We start from the raw sequence: 7,189 nt of genomic DNA, 5'->3' as shown, positions 1-7,189 counted from the left end.
TTTAGCAACGCGCAAAATTTAACACGTTACTAAATATTTAATAACGCCCAAAAGTGTTGCATGTCACTAATTTTACTAACATGCAAACTTTTACACGCTACTAAATTAGTAATGTATCAAAATTAACACGTTACTAAAGTTAGTAACGTCCAACACTTTTACACGTTACTAAAATTATTAAATGAAAATTTTAAAAAAAAAAATTATAGTAACGTGTGTTCACACATTACTAAAATTATGTAAAAAAAAAAAAAAAAAAAAAAAAAAAAAAAAAAAAGAAAAGAAAAGAAAAGAAAGAAAGAAAGAAAGAAAATAAAATAAAAGAAACAGAAAAAAATAGGCTTGTCTACTGCCATTGAAACCAACGAGAAGTCGAGCGAAGAAGTTGGGAGGTCGCCGGCAACGATGTCGGAGATGACAGACCCAGTCACCGGATGTCCATCCAAAGACCCAAGACATTGAAGACTGTAAGAAGAAAATGAGAAAACATAAGAAGAAAAGCGTAAAGAAAAAAAGGGAGAAATGAAAACGAATAAAAAAACCATTCAACGTTCTATAAACCCACAACAAAACAAAAATCAACCATAATCCAAAACCAACAAACCTTAGTGCGTGTACAATTGAATCCATAATGGGGTTCTTGAAGAGCTGAACCACCCTGTGAGCTTTGTTTGACTTAAAAATCAAACAAAAATAAACAAAACTTAGAACCAATAATGAAAAGAAAGAAATCATTAAATATACCAAATATACCAACCAAAAAAAAAGATTACAATCTGGGAAGAATTCCTCTTGAATGCTGCTGAAAAAACAAATCACTTGAAATTCTTCTTTTCAAAAAAAAAAAGAAAAAGAAAAAGGAATTTGGAAAGAATATTTTTTACTTAACATTAAGTTGGAGAAGGGCAAAGATATTATTACCTGCCTTTGGATCAAGAACAGGCGAGTCCCATCCAGCTGTTAGATCCAGGGACTTTGATATGTTTGGGCTTTGCCTTTCCCCTTGTGGATTTGTGTGTGGAAGAGAGAGAATGCTTTGCTTTTTTCTGTGGTGTGTGCGAGAGACAGAGAGACAAGTAGATGTTTTAAAAGAAAAAATAAATAAATAACCCCCAAATGTTTGACATTTTGGGGTGTGGCGTGTGCGGGACAAATTCGCGGCACGCGTGGAGTCAAACATTTCATTGCATTAGTAACGTACCACATTTGGCACGTTACTAAATGCTTTTTATTTAAAATAAGTATATTATTAATTAATTAATTAGTGATGTAGCAAAATTTAACACGGTACTAATTTAGTGATGTGGTAAATTAGCATGTTACTAAAAAATTTAATTTCAATTTATTTTATATATGTAAATATATTTATAAATATTGCTCGTTTGGGTGTAAATATATTTTTTAAAAAAATAATCTTTTTTCGTTTTTTTTTTTTTTTGAAAAATTGGTCTTTTTAGATTTTTTATTTGTTTAATTTTCAGTTAATTTTTTTAAAAAAAAAAAAAAAAAATTGCCTAATTTGGAAGTGTTTTAACAAAAACGACTCCAATTGGAGGCGTTTTTGTAACTAGAGAAGGAAGAAAACAAAAAAAAAAATTAAAAATAAAAGAATTAGTGACGGTTTACATTTGACACGTCATTAATTAGTGACATATTCTATCGATCCTATGATCCTGCCATGATCGATCGGACTAGTTCTTATTAGGATCAAACGGACTAATTAGATCGTTGTGAATGCTCTTATATCGAACATTCACTGTGTCAAGTCTGATCGATCGAATTGCATCATGATTAATCGAACTAATTAATACACTATGATCAATCGGATGGTCTATCAATCATCTTATTCTATCATGATTGATTAGACTACTACAATAGGATCGATTGGACATTCGATCGAACCTTCACTGTGTCAAGTCCGGTCTATCAAACAGTGTCATGATTAATCAAACTAACGCAATAGGTTAGATCAAATGTTTGATCGATTGGAGTAATACACTTTGATCGATCAGATATATATTCTATCGATCCTATGATCCTGTCATGATCGATCGGACTAATGCAATAGGTTCGATCGATCGAACTAGTACGTATTAAGAATAATCGCATGTTCGATCGAACATTCACTGTGTCAAGTATGATTAATCTAACTCTATCAAGATCGATCGGACTAATTAATCTACTATGATTGATCGGATGGTCTATCGATCATATTATTCTATCATGATCGATCAATCTACTAAATTAGGATTGATCAGACATTCGATCGAACCTTCACTGTGTCAAGTTTGGTCGATCAAACTCTATCACGATCGATAGATCATCCGATCAATCATGATAGATCAATAGGATCGGTAGATCATCCGATCGATCATGATAGATCAGTAGGATCGATAGATCATCCGATCGATCATGATAGATCGATAGATCATCCGATCAATAATGTTAGATCAATAGGATCGATAGATCATCCAATCGATCATGATAGATCAATATGATCGATAGATCATCCGATCCATTATGATAGATCAATAGGATCGATAGATCATCCGATCGATCATGATAAATCATCCGATCAATCATGATAGATCATGATAAATCATCCGATCAATCATGATAGATCAATAAGATCGATAGATCTTCTAATCGATCATGATAAATCATCCGATCAATTATGATAGATCAATAGGATCGATAGATCTTCCGATCAATCATGGTAGATCGTCCGATCGATCATGATAGATCAATAGATCATCCGATCAATCATGATAGATCAGTAGGATCGATAGATCATCCGATCGATCATGGTAGATCATCCGATCGATCATGGTAGATCATCCGATCGATCATGATAAATCATCTGGTCAATAGGACTGATAGATCTTCCGATCAATCATGGTAGATCATGATCGATCATGATAGATCATTATTATTTAGTGAGGATTTAAATTTGACACGTCATTAATAATTTAAAATTTAGAATTATTTAAAAAAAAAAAAAAAATCATACCAACTTAGTAGTGTGCAAAAATTTTGCATGTTACTATTTTAGTAACGTGCAAATTCTTGCATGTTACTAATTTTGCACGTTACTAATTTAGTAACGTGCAAAATTAGTCAGGTTACTTATTATTTAAAATTTATTATTTTTTTTAAAAAAATTATATTGACATAATATGTAGTAATGTGCAAATTTTAACATATTACTATTTAATTACGTGCGAAAATATGCACATTACTAATGTAGTAACGTGTAAAATTTTAGGGCTACTACTTTAGTAACGTACCAAATTTAGTAACATGCTAATTTTAGCACGTTACTAAATAGTAACGTGCATATTTCGCACATTACTAAATAGTAACGTGTTAAAATTAGCAGGTTAGTAAAGTTTTTAGTAACGTGCGAATTGTTAGCATGTTACTAATGCTAGTAACCCACAAAAATTTTCACGTTACTAAACCCTCAATTTTTTATAGTGTGGATTTAATCCTTTTAGGAACATGAGCACATCCCACAGCACATGGATCGTAATGCTTGTACCGTACAATTTGGCTTATTGGATGTGCATGAAACAAACGTCGTTCATCCTGTGACTGGTTATCCCTGGACCGAGCTCACCTGGTATGGATATTGACGTATACCTTCAGCCATTGATTGGTGAGTTGTTGGAACTGTGGAATGTAGGGGTACAAGCATTTGATGCTTTGAAGACGGAAAATTTTAATATGCGAGCTCAGTTGATGTGGACAATAAACGACTTGCCGGCGTATGCAGATTTATCTGGTTGGCCTAACTGGGGTGTGAAGGCATGTCCTTGTTGTATGCAATCGACACGTTCTAAATATTTAAAGAACGGAAAGAAATTTTGCTATATGGGGCACATGAGATACTTAGCAACTGAACATCTGTGGCGGCTGAACAAAAGAACATTTGACAGTACTGAAAAATTTGACAGTGCGCCAAATGTGCCATGCGGAGACGAGATCCTCCAACAGTTGGACGGAGTTGCATTTGGGGATGAGAACGCGGGTAAAAAGAAACAGAAGAAGCGGAAGACGAATGCAGCAAGTTCCGATGATGTTATGTGGAAGAAGAAAAGTATTTTCTTTAGATTGCCGTATTGGAAAGACAATTTGCTTCGGCACAATCTTGATGTCATGCACATAGAAAAAAATGTCATAGATAATATACTTGGCACTATTTTGAATATCAAAGGGAAAACAAAGGACAACTTAGCAGTCGGCTGGACTTGCAGGAAATGGGGTTGAAACCTAAGTTGCATCCGTTCACAGCCGCAAATGGTAAAACATATATGCCTGCTGTCTGTCACACGATGTCCAGGGAGGACGAAGAAAATTTTCTGAAGGTTCTTCGAAATGTGAGGGTCCCAAACGGATATGCCTCAAACATTTTACGGTGTGTTCGGCTCAAGGACCCTTCAATTGCAGGGTTGAAGAGTCATGATAGCCACGTATTGATGCAGCAGCTTCTCTCAATTGCATTACGCCAGTCACTGCCAGATAAAATGGTTAGACCTCTTGTGGAGATGTTTGCATTTTTCAGAGGCATATGCTCAACCAAACTAACACAAAATGAGATGGACTGACTATAGGGTGACATCTGTATCACCCTGTGCAAGCTGGAACAGGTATTTCCTCTAGGATTTTTACCAGCATGGTCCACTTGGTCGTGCATCTTGTGCGCGAGTGTAGACTTAGGGAACCCGTGCAGTACAGGTGGATGTACCCGGCAGAGAGGTAAAATTTCACAGAATATATATATATATATTGAAAATTGAAATTGACTTCTAAAAGTAAAGTGTGTGCACAAGTGTCAACAAAAATTAAGCACAGCGGAAAGTAAAAGACGCAGATTTTTGTTGACGAAGTGAAAACTCAATCAAGAGAAAAACCACTCCAAGGTAGCCAAACCCGGGAATTCCACTATTCAGAAGACGAAGCTAGATACAAGATAGTAACACTCACATGTACCGATGCAGTGGTCGTACCTTGCTATCTGACGTGTAACCCAACACGAACGCTTCCCAACCAGGTCTCCTACCTGAAGGGATCTTCAATGGAATCATTTACCTTAGGGCCAACCCCTAAGATAGACTTCAATTATAGCGCAGCACACTTGAAACGGCTTCAGAGGGATCTTGAACTTCTCTGAGCTCTTGTGGAATTCAATACCGAATTCTTGCAGTTCTCAATGCCAGGGGCCTCTATTTATAGGCTGAGGTACAGAATGGGAGACTGCTGTAATATGTACGGACGCCGCCCGGAAGGTGAACTTGGGTCATCCGGATGGATAACTGTGCAACAGGATTTTCCAAAAATTTCGGTGAAAATCTTCCCTATTTAAGACCTGAGTCCAGACAATGAGACTCTGACGTCCGAACGGTCGCACGTCCGCTGCAAGTAATTTCCATATAAGGTTTAGCGAGTCCAGACCAAGGGGGATGAACGTCCGGACAACAATTCTTCAACACGCAATTTTCATATCAGCTATGCGTGCGTCCGGACCAAGAGAGGAAGACGTCCAGACGGTTGAAGTCGAATCGGCAATTTCCTTAACTGATGAGCGCGCGTCCGGACCAAGGCTGATTGACGTCTAGACGGTGACTTTTGAATTGCGATTCTTGCCTTATTTATGATAGCGTCCAGACGGGAAACCACATCGTCCGGACGGTTGAAGTCGATCTTCCCATATACTGAACTTGGAAAGAATCTAAAGCTGATCAATCACTGATGGACGTTCGGACGGGCTGCTAAGAGGTCCGGACTGATGCAAGCAGGAACAGAAGCTTCTCGACATAATGTAGGGTCCGGACGGAAAAGATACGTCATTTAGACGGATGATGCTAGTCTGTCTGGCGTCCGGTCGGGATGAACACGTCGTCCGGAAGAATGGAACAGTGGACAGATAGGCATCCAGACGGGATGACACGTCCTCTGGACGGCTGACAGGGAATCTGAAATCTTCTATCTTTTTCGCAGTGTAGAGTCTTTTGAAAATGCTCAGACAAGTGGAATCCATTTTTACAGCATCTTTACACATAAGTGATTTTGTCCAAACACAGAATGAGACCAAAATACTAACATATATATATATATATATAGTTTGATTTAATTGGTTCCCTAAACCGGGATTAATTATTGATGTGTATGTGTGTACACTAGGAGCCTTGGGGGTTTCAAATCTAATGTGCGCAATAAAGCGGCTCCTGAGGGGTGCATTGCAGAGGGGAACATAGCGACTAAGTTGGTAACGTTCTGTTCGAGGTATCTGGATAACGCACCAACCTTCCACAACAGACCTCAAAAAAATCTTGATGGTTCTAAGGGGGCGGGCACGCAAGTTAGCTTGAACCGGTTGACAATGCACCAGATTCATTGTTATATTGTGTTCAACTCTGAAGAGTTCTTCAATTTGCGAATGTAAGTAGTGTTTATATATTTAACAAAATTCAAATAAAATTATTAATAATAATTATTACATAATTGTATCCGCTAAATGTAGGATGTACAAAGACGCGCTTAGGCGATCATGCACTAGGGGTCACATCACGGAGGCTCTTATTGAAGCCCAACATCATGAGCAATTCTGCAAATGGTACCGTTCATATGTAAGGAAATAGTGGTATTTTAGCAATTGGCAAAATTTCTGCGTATTCAATGTAATTAACCAATGTGTTCTTTAATATTTGTAATTATAACATAGGTCAATGGCCTGGACGATTAACGCAGGGAGGAATTGGGCCACAAATTGGTTATGCATTGTAGAGGGCTAAAGGAGACAACAGTCAAGTACAACAGGTACGTGGTAAATGGAAAACTGTTCCGCACACTTTCCCATGATGTGGGAATGACGACTCAGAACAACGACGTATGTGTTCCAACCGTTGAAAGCGAAACATGCTACGGGCAATTAACTGATATAGTTGAGGTCGAGTACTATGACAGGACTACGTACGTCCTATTCAAGTGCAATTGGGCAGACCCCACGATGGACAGAGGATTCAAAATAGACGATTATGGTCTAGTGTTTGTCAACTTCAATCACCTCGTCCACAGGGAAGAACTGATTAATGACAAGCCTTACGTGCTTACATCTCAGGTAGATCAAGTATTCTACGTCGAAGATGGAAGGAACCCAAATTGGGTTTGTGCAGTGAGGACTAAACCA

The sequence above is a fragment of the Alnus glutinosa genome, chromosome 10 (genome assembly GCF_958979055.1).
Source record: "Alnus glutinosa chromosome 10, dhAlnGlut1.1, whole genome shotgun sequence".
Lineage (NCBI taxonomy): Eukaryota > Viridiplantae > Streptophyta > Magnoliopsida > Fagales > Betulaceae > Alnus > Alnus glutinosa.
The sequence above is the reverse complement of the archived record's forward strand: the minus strand, read 5'-3'. Positions refer to the sequence as shown.